Source organism: Dendrobates tinctorius, unplaced genomic scaffold (assembly GCF_039654945.1).
Source record: "Dendrobates tinctorius isolate UK_male_01 unplaced genomic scaffold, ASM3965494v1 ptg000075l, whole genome shotgun sequence".
NCBI lineage: Eukaryota > Metazoa > Chordata > Amphibia > Anura > Dendrobatidae > Dendrobates > Dendrobates tinctorius.
In genome coordinates, this window is record NW_027361743.1 from 44,479,468 (window position 1) to 44,495,542 (window position 16,075).

Genomic DNA, 16,075 nt, shown 5'->3' on the forward strand with positions numbered 1-16,075 from the left:
TGAAACCCGACTTTGCCAAAAGTCGGCGACTTTTGAAATTTTTCGACCCGTTTCGCTCAACACTACTACTTACTACTGATAATAAGTGAAAACTGGTAAAAAACTTTATAACAGGAATATTTTCAGCTGTCGCTGTACGTGCTGATATGAAGCTTGTCTAGGGGAAGAATCACTAAGCCCCTTGATTAACAAGAACTCACACCCTTACCTTACTGAGAAATCATTTAGATATCTGTCCTTTTGTTAACAAGATCTGGCACTGATCATAGAGGTATCCGAAGATTACATGTGAGCGCCTCTATTCCTTACATCGTGGCATGACTTTCTTGACGGTTGAGATCGGCTCGTATACTAGTCTAAACAAACCCTTAATTCAATGTGTCATATAGTAACTTGTAGAAAATTGGTAAAAATATTTTGAAAACTCTGTGTTTTAGTGTGTCATATAGTAAGTTATAGAAAATTGGAAAAAATGTTCTAACTCTCCTTTAAAAAGCCTGCGTTGCCTATTATTTAGATTCCCTATGGAGAGCCTATTTTGTGCAGAGGATCTGATATATGACACTACTATCGGTACTTTGCTGCCTACTTAAGTATAACTAATTATGCTACTGTTAAAGTGTGAAGCCGATCCTGACTTTTACATGCATCTCTAGTTTTTCCCTGTTTTTAGGCTGTATCAAAGTTTTTTCTCAAGGGCGATAGTCATCATGACCTTTCAAAACCGATGCACCTGTCTAGTCCGGTAAGGTTTGGAGCAGGCAGAGATGAGATGTTGCTGCATATATTCTGTATAGACAATCCTCTTTTAAGTGTGCACCAGCCAACTTCAAAAGTGATTGCCGCTGCCTTTGAGAGTTGAGTAAAAAATCGATAGTTGTCTCCGAGACGGCCCTGTGTGTTCAGTGTGGACAGCGCATCATTCGTCTAACTCGGACACTTCTTTATTTATTTCAAGATAGCAGATTATGTCAGTAGGTTTTAAATGACTATATCATAAAAAAGTGACAGTAAAATAACTTGATTTTACATAGACTGAAGTTTTAGACCGATTGGCAAGTTTTTAGGTTACCTACTAGTATTTATATTTCTTAAAAGTATCAAGAAGATGACTTTCATGCTCCATATGTGGTGGAGCTGAGCAGGAGGCAGGCTGTTCTGTCCAGAGATATTTGCTTTTATCATTTTCTAAGATGTGTATATCTTAAAAGGAATCTATCACCAGGTTTATGACAGCAGTGTAATGTAGAGACCGAGACTCTGATTCAAGACATGTGTCACTTACTGGGCTGCTTAGTGTAGTCTTGATAAAATCACAGTTTTATGAGCAGCAGATTATCATTGAAAGGGTTTTGTATAACCCCACCCCAACACAGATTGTCAGCTTTCTGTGTACATTGTACATAGGCAGAAGGCAGCCAATCAGTGGTGTGGGTAGGGTTATACAGAACTCCGCCTTCAGAGAACTGCTAGATACGCAGCAGATAAAACTGTGATTTTATCAAAATGACATCAAGCAGCCCAGTAAGTGAGACATCGTTGTAATTAGGGTCTTTGCCCTTACATGAAGCTGCTCTCAGATGAGGGAGCAAAAGCCTAGTGACAAATTCCCTTTAACTACAAGTTAGGATGCATTTACATTAGCCGATTATAAGGCTGCTCGATTATGGATAATTGGCTAGTATAAACAGGCTGCCAATCATGGAATGAATGAGTGAAATGATTAAGTTTATTTAAACATAATCATTCTCAGCAGCATATTGTGTTGTGTTAACATGTGCTGCCGAGATCCATGACAGTATATGCGCAGACAACAATTGTATCACTGATCGCTCTGTGCACATCGGCCAGTGTAACCACACCATTAAACACTAGTTGTAAGACATATTGGAAACGTGATCCCCAAATCATTGCTAATAAATTGTTTGGGTTTTTTTGCTGGATAGGAGTTAATTATGTTTTTACTATTTGAGTGTATATATATATTTTTTCAATAAAATGTATTAAAAGTAACAAAAACACAAAACATTCTAGATTTTGCTTATTTACTAGAATTTTACCACTTCTCAAAGAACTGTGGGATAAGCTGCTTTTCCTTTCCTTTACTTTGTAGAGATAAGCTTCAGTGTGGGTGGAGTATAGCGCCTGTGTTGTCAGCCATACACATTTCACACAGGGGAGAGTTGATCCTGCCCTCCTGTCTGTATCTCACCCCAGAAGAAGCAACAGGATAGAGGATACTATACAGCATCCAGAACATTGAAGCCCTAAACCTGGCACTGGGTACAGACAGATAAGGTTGCTCTTAGGTGAGTCTGTGACTGCAGTAAGATATCTGGTGTAATCAACACCCCAGCTTGTCAGGTCAAGGAATGTCAAAATTACTCATCTAATATATAAAGCTCAAAGTGTGTATGTATGTATGTATGTATGTATGTATGTGTGTATGTATGTATGTGTGTATGTCTGTATGTATGTATGTATGTATGTATGTATGTATGTATGTGTGTATGTATGTATGTGATACGTGTGCATGACCGGGATAGGCATCCGCACCGTCGCAGCTACAGCTACAAAATTTGGCACAGTCGCACGTCTGGACCCCGAGAGCGTCCTAAGCTATGTTGTGAGGTGAAATTTTAACCCCGCGCGTTCCAATTCACCAAACAATTTTGCCCCTATCTACATACTGGGGAAAAAGTGTGTGTATCAAGCCCCGCCCCTCATTATGATGTCATAATGTCCCTATTTACATACTGGGGAAACAGTGTGTGCGTATCAAGCCCCGCCCCTCATTATGATGTCACAATGATTGCCATGGCGACGCTGATGTCATCATAGGTTGCAAGTCCCGCCGCTCATTATGATGTCATAATGGTTGACTATGGGATGGAGGATGTGTGATGGGTATATGGGCACTGGACTATGGGATGGAGGATGTGTGATGGGTATATGGGCACGGGACTATGGGATGGAGGATATGTGTGATGGGTATATGGGCACTCGACTATGGGATGGAGGATATGTGATGGGTATATGGGCATGGGACTATGAGACGATGGATGTGTGATGGAAATATGGGCACTCGACTATGGAATGGCGGATATGTATGATGGGTACATGGGCACGGGACTATGTGATGGAGGATATGTATGATGGGTATATGGGCATGGGACTATGAGACGAAGGATGTGTGATGGGTATATGGGCACTCGACTATGGAATGGCGGATATGTATGATGGGTATATGTGCACGGGACTATGTGATGGAGGATATGTATGATGGGTATATGGGCATGGGACTATGAGACGAAGGATGTGTGATGGAAATATGGGCACTCGACTATGGGATGGCAAATATGTATGATGGGTATATGGGCATGGGACTATGGAATGGAGGATGTGTGATGGGTATATGGGCATGGGACTATGGGATGGAGGAAGTGTGATGGGTATCTGGGCACTGGACTATGGGATGGAGGATATGTATGATGGGTATATGGGCACTCGACTATGGGATGGTGAATATGTATGATGGGTATATGGGCATGGGACTATGGGATGGAGGATGTGTGATGGGTATATGGGCACTCGACTATGGGATGGAGGATATGTATGACGGGTATATGGGCACGGGACTATGTGATGGAGGATATGTATGATGGGTATATGGGCATGGGACTATGAGACGAAGGATGTGTGATGGAAATATGGGCACTCGACTATGGGATGGCAAATATGTATGATGGGTATATGGGCATGGGACTATGGGATGGAGGATGTGTGATGGGTATATGGGCATGGGACTATGGGATGGAGGATTTGTGATGGGTATATGGGCACTCGACTATGGGATGGAGGATTTGTGATGGGTATATGGGCACGGGACTATGGGATGGAGGATATGTATGATGGGTATATGGGCACGGGACTATGGGATGGAGGATATGTATGATGGGTATATGGGCACGGGACTATGGGATGGAGGATGTGTGATGGGTATATGGGCACGGGCCTATGGGATGGAGGATGTGTGATGGGTATATGGGCACGGGCCTATGGGATGGAGGATATGTATGATGGGTATATGGGCATGGGACTATGGGATGGGGGATGTGTGATGGGTATATGGGCATGGGACTATGGGATGGAGGATTTGTGATGGGTGTATGGGCACTCGACTATGGGATGGAGGATTTGTGATGGGTATATGGGCACGGGACTATGGGATGGAGGATATGTATGATGGGTATATGGGCACGGGACTATGGGATGGAGGATATGTATGATGGGTATATGGGCACGGGACTATGGGATGGAGGATGTGTGATGGGTATATGGGCACGGGCCTATGGGATGGAGGATGTGTGATGGGTATATGGGCACGGGCCTATGGGATGGAGGATGTGTGATGGGTATATGGGCACGGGCCTATGGGATGGAGGATATGTATGATGGGTATATGGGCACGGGACTATGGGATGGAGGAAGTGTGATGGGTATATGGGCACTGGACTATGGGATGGAGGATATGTATGATGGGTATATGGGCACTCGACTATGGGATGGTGAATATGTATGATGGGTATATGGGCATGGGACTATGGGATGGAGGATGTGTGATGGGTATATGGGCACTCGACTATGGGATGGAGGATATGTATGACGGGTATATGGGCACGGGACTATGGAATGGCGGATATGTATGATGGGTATATGGGCACGGGACTATGTGATGGAGGATATGTATGATGGGTATATGGGCATGGGACTATGAGACGAAGGATGTGTGATGGATATATGGGCACTCGACTATGGGATGGCGAATATGTATGATGGGTATATGGGCATGGGACTATGGGATGGAGGATGTGTGATGGGTATATGGGCATGGGACTATGGGATGTAGGATTTGTGATAGGTATATGGGCACTCGACTATGGGATGGAGGATTTGTGATGGGTATTTGGGCACGGGACTATGGGATGGAGGATATGTATGATGGGTATATGGGCACGGGACTATGGGATGGAGGATATGTATGATGGGTATATGGGCACGGGACTATGGGATGAGGATTTGTGATGGGTATATGGGCACGGGCCTATGGGATGGAGGATGTGTGATGGGTATATGGGCACGGGCCTATGGGATGGAGGATATGTATGATGGGTATATGGGCACGGGACTATGGGATGGAGGATATGTATGATGGGTATATGGGCACGGGACTATGGGATGGAGGATAATTATAATTTGTTATAACTAACCACAGTTAGTTACTATGCCCGGGCAGCGCTGGGCTCTTCAGCTAGTTACTTTATAAATAGAGTTTCTACTATCCAGTCTGGCATTAAAAAAAATTACATCAATGGAAATATTTAAACCTTAAAGCACTGTTTCAGGTTTTCATTTTTTATTTCAGTGCTGGATTGGTGCTAAGTTACCTGCCCCTAGTAAAATACTTACCAGCCACTGTCTTCAACTCTTCCCGGCTCTGCTCCGGTCCCGTGACGTCATCTTGTGACCGCAACATCTGACTGAACCGATGTCACAGGTAACAGTCACAAGCTCTCTGTGTAAGTTTATATCAACCTTGTTCTGGCCTCGTTCTGGCTCTCATAGACTTACGGTGAGTTTTGACTTCCGACTTGTCCCGCAAACACTGGAACGATCCGGCAGATCACAACCTGCAGAAGAACGACCAGAGCAGAGTGGATAGAAGATGAAGACTACGGCTGGTAAGTATAAGACTAGGGGCAGGGAACTGATTACAAATAAAAACTGGAGTGGTGCTTTAACTCTTTGGTGAAAATTTCACCTAAGTAAACCTTATACAATGCAATCCTCCAGTGTCTCTGTAGTACAATATGCAAACTGGACCCAGATCCGGCATCACTCCTGCAGAAGTGTCCTGACTTGCTTATTCTGGCAATCAAGAATATAGTCAACGCTTCTATGCAATGTGGAATCTTCCCCGATATACTGAAATAATCAGTCATCACATTCCTTTTTCAGGATCTCTTCATGGATCCAGATGCTAGGAATAACTACAGAACTGTCTCTAACCTGCTCTTTTTGGGGAAAGTCATACTAGATACCTTGATACATATCCAAATAGATACCTGACTGTCAGATGACTGCAACTATGACCCTTTCCAGTCAGTGTTAAGGAAAAAAAAAATAGCACTAAATAAGCATGAATATGATGCCTAAATGATCTACTCATGGCAAGAGATGGGTTGAATGCATTATCCTAATGCTCTTAAGCCCCAATTTATCAAGACCAGCAACTTTCTCGCTGGGCGTTTTGAAGTCAGATGCTCCTGACTTGCACTTGCCTCTTAGTTTTTTTGCGTTGTTGTGGCATTTTTAAACGCACAATTTTGCCGCAAAAAAAGCATCCCATGCAATCCTATGGCATTCCGCACATGCTGTGCTAATGCTGCGTATTTTTCCACGGCGGAATTGCATCGCGGAAAAATACGCCGCATGTTCATTCTTTGTGCGGAATCGCGGGAAAATCTGCCCACATTGGAATACATTGTTCTGCTTACTTTCCGCATGTGGCTATGCCCACCATGTGAAAAGTAAGTGGAAAATTTGCGGATGATACCCAAGCTCTGGGTACCATAGCCCTGTTAAAAATAAAATTAAAATAAAAAATCGTGTTATTCTCACCTTCCGGCGTCCCTCGCAGCATCACCAGGTCTCAGCGATGGTTCCTGCAAGTCCTGTTCCCAGAGATGCCTTGCGACAATGACCTTTGATGATGTCGCGGTCTCGCGATACCGTAGCGGTCTCGCGAGACCGCGACGTCATCAAAGGTCATTGTCGCAAGACATCCCTGGGAACGGAATTTGCCGGGAGCATCGCGAGAATCGGGAACGCAGCGTGGGACGCCGGAAGGTGAGTATATCACTATTTTTTAATTTTTTTATTATTTTAAACTTTATATCTTTTTACTACTGATGCTGCATAGGCAGCCTCAATAGTAAAATGTTGGTCACACTAGTCAAACACTATGTTTGACAAGTGTGATCAACCTGTCAATCAGTTTTCCAAGCGATGCTACAGATCGCTTGGAAAACACTAGCATTATGCAAGCTAATTACGCTTGCAGAACGCTAGTTTTTCCGTGGGAAATAGGCGGGAATTTAAAATGTGGATTTCTTGCATATTTTCCGCGGCATGGAATTCCCGTGGAAATTTCCACGGGAATTCCAGATGTGTGCCTTAATGTATCCTGCATACATGACGACTGGTGTACACCTTGCTGACTGTAGATTTCTGACATAAGGTCCGCCACAGCTCCTGATGAATTAGACAAGCTATGGCCCCATGCCTTCACCGAGAACGTGTCCTACCCCAACTGCTCTTATTTTGGCGCAGCTGGGAAAAACTGGCATAAAAAATGCAAAAAGTCATAACATTTTTTGCGCAATTCTAAGTTGTGCAAACAATTTGCAAATTTTCTAAGGAATTTACTTCAGAATTATGACAAAATTGCTTTGATGACAGGACAAAATTTGTGGAGTTAATTGAAATGTACACATCGAAGTGGTTCTATAGTAGTTGTTGGTGATGTTTTAACCCGTTACTATTAAAAATGTGATCCCTAAGCTGGAAGTTTAAGGACCACATGTCCTCAAAATTGGAGCAGTAAAGGTAAATAGAGTTGTGCTCAAAAGTTTACATACCCCAGCAAAAGTTTTGCTTTCTTGGCCTTTTTTCATAGAATATGATTGATAACACCAAAACTTTTTCTCCACTCATGGCTAGTGGTTGGGTGAAGCCATTTATTGTCAAACTACTGTTTTCTTTTTTCAAATCATAATGAAAACCCAAAACATCCAAATGACCCTGATCAAAAGTTCACATACCCCATTTCTTAATACCGTGTATTGCCCCCTCTAACATCAATGACAGCTTGAAGTCTTTTGTGGTAGTTGTAGATGAGTTTCTTTATTTTCTCAGATGGTAAAGCTACCCACTCTTCTTGGGAAAAAGCCTCCAGTTCCTGTAAATTCCTGGGCTGTCTAGCATGAATTGTGCGCTTGAGATCTCCCCAGAGTGGCTCAATGATATTGAGGTCAGGAGACTGAGATGGCCACTCCAGAACCTTCACTTGGTTCTGCTGTAGCCAATGACAGGTCGACATGGCCTTGTGTTTTGGGTCATTGTCATGTTGGAAGGTCCAAGTACTTCCTGTTATGAGTTCATTTTCTCCTTCATCTCTGATGTCTGATGAACTCCCTCTGCTGGTGAAAGGAGGTAGTGAAATTGATCTGGATGGGAAGAACCTGTCATCTGAACAGGTGGAGTGTGATTGGACATCCGGAATTTCTGAGTGGATATAAGGCAACTGACGCCCTGCAGGGTTGCTGGTGATCCTTTCTGCTCTGAGCTCTGGCATCCAGTTTAGTTCCTGTCAACTAAAAGCTAAGTTTTTGCTCTGCTATTTTTCCATGAGATTTTGTCTGTTTACTTAGTGTTTGTGTTCAGCCTGCCCTGGTTGGGACGGGCTGAACTCCATTTTTGTCTCTGATCAGTTGATCTCTTTGCTCTGTCTTCAGAATATACCTGAGTGCTGATATAGTGATTTTGAAGTCTAGTGACTTCAGGGCCTTTTCTATCAGACGTGTTGGACATTATTTTTGGCAGGGTTTTTTGCGTGATTGCAGCCAGCATCTTTTCTGTCCTTTCCTATCTAGTTAGTTGGGCCCCATCATTTGCTCAGCCTGTCTTTCTGTCTGTGTTTGTGTTTTCATCTGTTTTTCGCCGACAATACATGTTGGGGGCTGTCTATTGCTTTGGGGTCTGCTCTGGGGCAGTTTAGATTTCCCCTTTCTTTCTTTAGGCTTATTTAGCTCTCCGGCTGTGATGAGGGGTCTAGGGCACCGTAGGAACCCCCCACGGCTACTGTTAGTTGTGGTGAATAGGATCAGGGGTCTGCAATCCGCTAGCTACCAACCTCTCCGGTTTTCTGGACTTAGCTTGTGTTTTTGTTTTTTTCCTCCTCCGGTGACTCATTCATAACAACTTCCCATGTGCAACTTCCGGGCTGAATATTTTCAAATTTGCCTCCAGTATTTTCTGATAACATGCTGCATACATCTTTCCTTCAACTTTGACCAAGCTTCCTGTGCCTTTGTAGCTCCCACATCCCCAAAACATCAGTGATCCAACTCTGTGCATTACAGTAGGAATGGTGTTCCTTTCATCATAGGCCTTGTTAACCTCTCTCCAAATGTAACGTTTATGGTTGTGGCCAAAAAGTTCAATTTTGGTCTCATCACTCCAAATTAACTTGTTCCAGAAGTTTTGAGGCTTGTCTCTGTGCTGTTTTGCGTATTGTAGGTGAGATACTTTGTGGCATGTGTGCATTAATGGCTTTTTTCTGGCGACTCGACCATGCAATCCATTTTTCTTCAAGTACCTGCTTATTGTGCATCTTGAAACAGCCACACCACTAGTTTTCAGAGAGTCTTGTATTTCAGCTTATGTTATTTGTGGCTTTTTCTTGGCATCCTGAAAAATTTTCCAGACAGTTGTGGATGAAACCTTTGTTGGTCTACCTGACCGTGGTTTTGTTTTTACAGAGCCCATGATTTTCTATTTGTTAATCACAGTTTGAACAATGCTGACTGGCATTATCAATTCCTTAGATATCTTTTTGTATCCCTTTCCTGTTTTATACAGTTCAACTACGTTTTCCTGTAGATCCATGGAGAAATCTTTTGCTTTTACCATTACTCACAATCCAGAAACGTCAGTGGCTGGATGAAAGATGCAAGAGTCTGTCTGGATCCCAGAAACTCACTCAGCTTTTATGCACACCCTGATTACAAGCAAACAGGTCACAGGTTTCCTTTAGTAGCCATTCAAACCCATTTACGTGAACTTCTGTGCATGTTACCTCGCCAAAATCACCAGGGTATATGAACTTTTGATCAGAGTCATTTGGATGTTTTGGGTTGTCATTATGATTTAAAAAGAGAAAACACAGTAGTTTGACAATAAGTGGCTTCACCCAACCACTAACCATGAGTGGAGAAAATATTTTGGTGTTATCATTCATATTCTCTGAAAAAAGGCCAAGAAAGCAAAAATTCTGCTGGGGTATGTAAACTTTTGAGCACAACCGTATTTACATTATCCATTGTAACCTTGAAGGCACCATCAGGATATTAAAAGTGCTATTTATGGCAGACTTTATTCTCTGAATGCTTTCTATCAAGAGCTGTCACTAAGACTGTCAGTATGCCGCTCACAGAATACAGACTGACATCGCAGGTGCCCATGTTCAATTGCTGCTCAACTGCAGGTATATAATGTGATTAGAGTTAAGCGGAACGGGTCGAAAAATTTCAAAAGTCGCCGACTTTTGGCAAAGTCGGGTTTCATGAAACGAAACCCGACCCTAGGATGAGGTCGGCCACGAGGTCGGCGACTTACGCGCCAAAGTCGCGTTTCAAAAGTTTGTTTTGCGCTCTTTTTCAGCCAATCAGGATCCACGGACACTGTGGGCAACGTGATGACATAGGCACGGGTCACCACCATCTTTCAGAAGGGCATGCAAGTGATTGGCTTGCTTTGGTGGGCGTCACAGGGGGTATAAAAGGGCGTGCACGCCGACCGCCATCTTACTTCTGCCGATCTCAGTATAGGGAGAGGTTGCTGCTGATTCTGTAGGGAGAGCGTTAGGCAGGGAAGAAGACAAAAAAACTGCTTCTGCTGCTAGCGATTTGGCCTGCACAATACACCAGTCACTGTGTGTGCAGTGCAAGGGGAGGCTATATTGTGGTGTATCAGTGGTGTTGGTTGTTGGGCTGCCTTTTAAGGCTTCCTGACAGGCTGGCATTGCTGTTTACCCACTGCTCTGCAAACTGCTTTTTTAAAAGCAATCCAATCTCCCTTATCCTCTAGTCACTTTTGTCACAGCTGTGCCATCGAGCCTGTGACATAGCGCTCAGATATCAGTGGGCCTCACACAATCCAAAAGTGTCCAGTGTCCACTAGTGTGAGAAGAAATTCAAAATCTCACTTATCCTCTAGTCACTTTGCTCACAGCAGTGCCATCGAGCCTGTGACATAGCGCTCAGATATTCATTGGGCCTCACACAATCCAAAAGTGTCCAGTGTCCACTAGTGTGAGAAGAAATTCAAAATCTCACTTATCCTCTAGTCACTTTGCTCACAGCAGTGCCATCGAGCCTGTCACATAGCGCTCAGATATTCATTGGGCCTCACACAATCCAAAAGTGTCCAGTGTCCACTAGTGTGAGAAGAAATTCAAAATCTCACTTATCCTCTAGTCACTTTGCTCACAGCAGTGCCATCGAGCCTGTCACATAGCGCTCAGATATTCATTGGGCCTCACACAATCCAAAAGTGTCCAGTGTCCACTAGTGTGAGAAGAAATTCAAAATCTCACTTATCCTCTAGTCACTTTGGTCACAGCAGTGCCATCGAGCCTGTTACATAGCGCTCAGATATTCATTGGGCCTCACACAATCCAAAAGTGTCCAGTGTCCACTAGTGTGAGAAGAAATTCAAAATCTCACTTATCCTCTAGTCACTTTGCTCACAGCAGTGCCATCGAGCCTGTCACATAGCGCTCAGATATTCATTGGGCCTCACACAATCCAAAAGTGTCCAGTGTCCACTAGTGTGAGAAGAAATTCAAAATCTCACTTATCCTCTAGTCACTTTGCTCACAGCAGTGCCATCGAGCCTGTCACATAGCGCTCAGATATTCATTGGGTCTCACACAATCCAAAAGTGTCCAGTGTCCACTAGTGTGAGAAGAAATTCAAAATCTCACTTATCCTCTAGTCACTTTGGTCACAGCAGTGCCATCGAGCCTGTCACATAGCGCTCAGATATTCATTGGGCCTCACACAATCCAAAAGTGTCCAGTGTCCACTAGTGTGAGAAGAAATTCAAAATCTCCCCTGTCCTATAGACAGCTTGTACCTTGTTTTACATTACTATATAGTTTGTTGGATTTTGTCTACATTTTTACCAAAAATGAGGAAGGCTGGTGGAAGAGGCCGTGGAATTGGGCGGGGGTTGCCAGCTGGTAATGATGGTGTTGGTGGTGGATCTGATGGTAGTGGCAAGAGCAAAATAGGACCGAATGCAGGAGGTGTTGAGCCTGCGTCATCGTCTGGCTCCATAAGGCTTCGAAGGCTTAGTTTTCTAGGAGTTGGCAAACCGCTTTTAAAGCCAGAGCATCAGGAAAAAGTTTTGTCTTACATTGCTGACTCAGCCTCCAGCTCTATCGCCTCCTCTTCTTCAGTTGTAAAAAGTAAAAGCACTGAGTCGTCATTGGAGGCTCATGTTCATGAACCACACCTTTCCTTGTGTCCTTCACCCCAACCAAGATTGAAGGATGACGCAGGCCATACTACTGATTACTCCATGGAGCTGTTTTCACATACCATGTCTGGATTATCAAGTGAAATGGTGAATTACCCAGGCCAAGATGAATCTGACATGGAGTGCACTGATGCACAGCCCCTGATGGATGATTCTGCTGGTACATTCACTCAGAGCACTACATTGTCCTCGCAGTGTACAGAGCCAGATTCTGACCCTGATGAGACTCAGGTGCCCCTTCCCGCACACTATACCACCATACACGGTGACACAGAGGAAGGTGCACATGACATTGAAGAGGAGGTGATGGATGACCCAGTTGTTGACCCAGATTGGCATCCATTGGGGGAAGAGGGTGCTGCTTCCAATAGCTCAGATGAGGAGCATCCACAGCAGACATCGACATCGCAACAGCTGTTATCCGGCAGGCCCGGAGCACTCCAAAGACAGGTTCCAAAAATCAAAAGAGTTGCTGGACAGCTTGTCCAGAGGGTCAAAAGATCACAGCGTGCTAGGCCGCAAAATGTCTGCCAAAGTAGGAAGAGTGCAGTGTGGCACTTTTTTGAACAAAATCCTCATGATCAGGCCAAGGTTATCTGTAAGAAGTGCGCAAAGACCTTTAGCCGAGGGAAAAATCTGAAAAATTTGAATACCAGTTGCATGCTTAGACATTTAAACACCATGCACTTGCAAGCGTGGACACAACACCAATCCTCAAGTGCCACATGTGCAACTGATCACAACGAAGGTAGTCAGCAACGCTACATTGTTTCCCCCACTGTAAGCCCACCGGTTAGCACAGCAGCAAATGTTGAGGTGTCGTTGCAAGGCCACAGCAGTCAGGGAATCCCACTGTTATATCAACGAAAGACTGATTCTAGGCCATCAGAAAGAACACCAACTCCATCACCATCAACCCTCTCTCAGTCCGCCCTGTCCACCGCTACTTCCACCATATGCAGCTCTCAAGTCCAGCTCACCCTCCCAGACACTATGAGTAGGTCAAGAAAGTACTCAGTCTCTCATCCGCGTACACTGGGTTTGAACGCCCACATTGCCAAACTAATCTCGTTTGAGATGATGCCCTTTCGGTTGATGGAAAGCGCAGCTTTCCGCGAACTCATGGCCTATGCAGTACCACGCTATGACCTACCCAGTCGCCACTTCTTCTCTCGCAAAGCCATCCCAGCCCTCCACCATCATGTGAAAGACCGCATTGTCCATGCACTCAAGCAGTCAGTGAGCGGAAAGGTGCACCTCACAACTGATGCATGGTCCAGTCGCCATGGCCAGGGCCGTTACGTGTCCATCACTGTGCACTGGGTTAATGTGGTGGATGCAGGGTCCACAGGGGACAGCGGTGGTGGGACAGTGCTGCCTAGCCCACGGTATAGTAAACAGTTGGCTGTAGGCGTTCGACCCTCCTCCTCCTCCTCCTCCAGAAGCGAAAGCTCGTCCACAGAGCGCAGTCGTACGAGCACTCCATCTGCAGCTGCCACTGTTGCACACGAGGTGTCCCCCTATCGAGCAGCTAGTGGAAAGCGTCAGCAGGCTGTGTTGCAGATGATGTGTTTGGGCGACAGACACACCGCCGAGGTGCTGGCCGAGTACTTTCAGCGACAAACTGAGTCATGGCTGGGCAGTGTACATCTTGAGGCAGGCAAGGTAGCTAGTGATAACGGCCGTAATTTTGTGGCAGCCATAGCCCTTTCAAAACTCAGCCACATACCTTGCTTGGCTCACACCTTGAACCTGGTGGTGCAGTGCTTCCTCAGAAATTATCCGGAGTTAACAGCCCTGCTCCAGAAGGTGCGAAGACTGTGCGTGCACATCCGCCGGTCACCTGTACACTCCGTTCGTATGCAGAAGCTGCAGCGATTGCTCCACCTTCCCAACCACCGCCTCATTATCGACATTGCAACAAGGTGGAACTCCACCCTGCACATGGTGGAGCGGCTGTGCGAGCAGAGGCAGGCCATAATGCATTTGTGGGAGGATACACGGCCAGGCACTTTGAGAGCAGACATGGAGTTGACCGGTGTGCAGTGGTCGAAGCTGAAAGACCTCTGTAAAGTCCTTCAGTGTTTTGAGGAATGCACACGGCTGGTAAGTGCAGACGATGCCATCCTAAGCATGAGCATCCCACTTATGCGTCTGCTCATGCAAACTTTGACGCACCTTAAGGAGCAGGCTTCTGCAGCCAATGTTGATGAGGAGGAAGAGGAGGAGGGAATCCTTGATGACATTCAGCCATACCCTGCTCAGGGACCTCTCCTGGACGAGGTGGAGGAAGAAGAGGAGGAGGAGGAGGAGGATGATGGGGATGATTACTTAGGGGAGGAGGATGCATCTCGTGGGGCAAGTGAAAATGTTGGCGTGGCAAGGTCTGGTACAGGGTTTGTGCGTGACTGGAGGGATGTGGATTTGCCAGAAAGTGCTCCTCCAACCAGCACTCGCAGTGCATCACTGACACCGGGAACATTGGCCCACATGTCAGATTATGCCTTGCAGATCCTAAAAAGGGACCCCCGCATTGCCAAAATGATGAACGATGACGACTACTGGTTGGCCAGCATCCTGGATCCACGCTATAAAGGCAAATTACAAAACATCATGCCACAGGAGAACCTTGACCTAATATTGGCTAATAAACAAGCAACTCTGGTAAATCGGTTGCTTGAGGCATTCCCAGCACACAGCAGCGGTGATGGTTCTCACACGAGCCGTACGGGCCGGGGGCAGCTTGGCAGAGGTGTTCGTGGTGCACACAGCAGAAGTGGCATGGAGACAGGGGTTTCATGACAATGTTGTGGACTGATTTTTCAAGTACCGCTCACACAACTGGTAATACTGCATCGATGGAAAGTGACAGGAGACAGCAGTTGTCAACTATGGTTACAAACTACTTTTCCTCCCATATCGATGTTCTCCCACACAGGTCATTCCCCTTTGACTATTGGGCCGCTAAACTGGACACCTGGCCTGAATTGGCACAATATGCCTTACAGGAGCTCGCTTGCCCAGCTGCAAGTGTGCTATCGGGAAGAGTCTTCAGTGCAGCTGGATCAATCCTGACAGAAAAAAGGACCTGTCTGTCAACCCAAAATGTGGATGATCTAACCTTCATTAAAATGAACCACGCATGGGTTTCCAAGGATTTTGTCCCACCTTCCCCTGATGACACATAGGGTGACAGAAAAATGGCTTGCTTTGGTCCACCTCTCCCTGGGACTTGACCTATTTCGCCTTTTGCATCAGCTGAATGTCCAACATCAACATATGCCACTTTCTAAAACTCCCTAACTGTGCTGCCTCCCCCCCCATGGCCGGGGTTTACCACCTAGCGCACAACACCGTGCGAGTGCCGTTGCCCTGGACAGGTGGGTAGGCCGACTCTTGGGCGCGGGCACTGGCACAGGGTCCCTCATAGTGCAATCAAGTGTCTCTGATGGTGGTGGTGCACACCCGCCGTCAGACACACCGCCGTACTATGAGGGGCCCAGTGCCAGTACCGACGCCCACGAGTGGGCCCCCCTTGCTTGGGCAGGGCCCCAGCATTTGCAATCTTTACCTCTCCCTGCTCCTCCGCTGTGTAATCTGGGCCATCAAATCCATACTGGGCCTAACACCATCTGAGCCTGCTTCCTGATCTATAGACATATATTTTGAATGTGTACACTATGCTATCCAT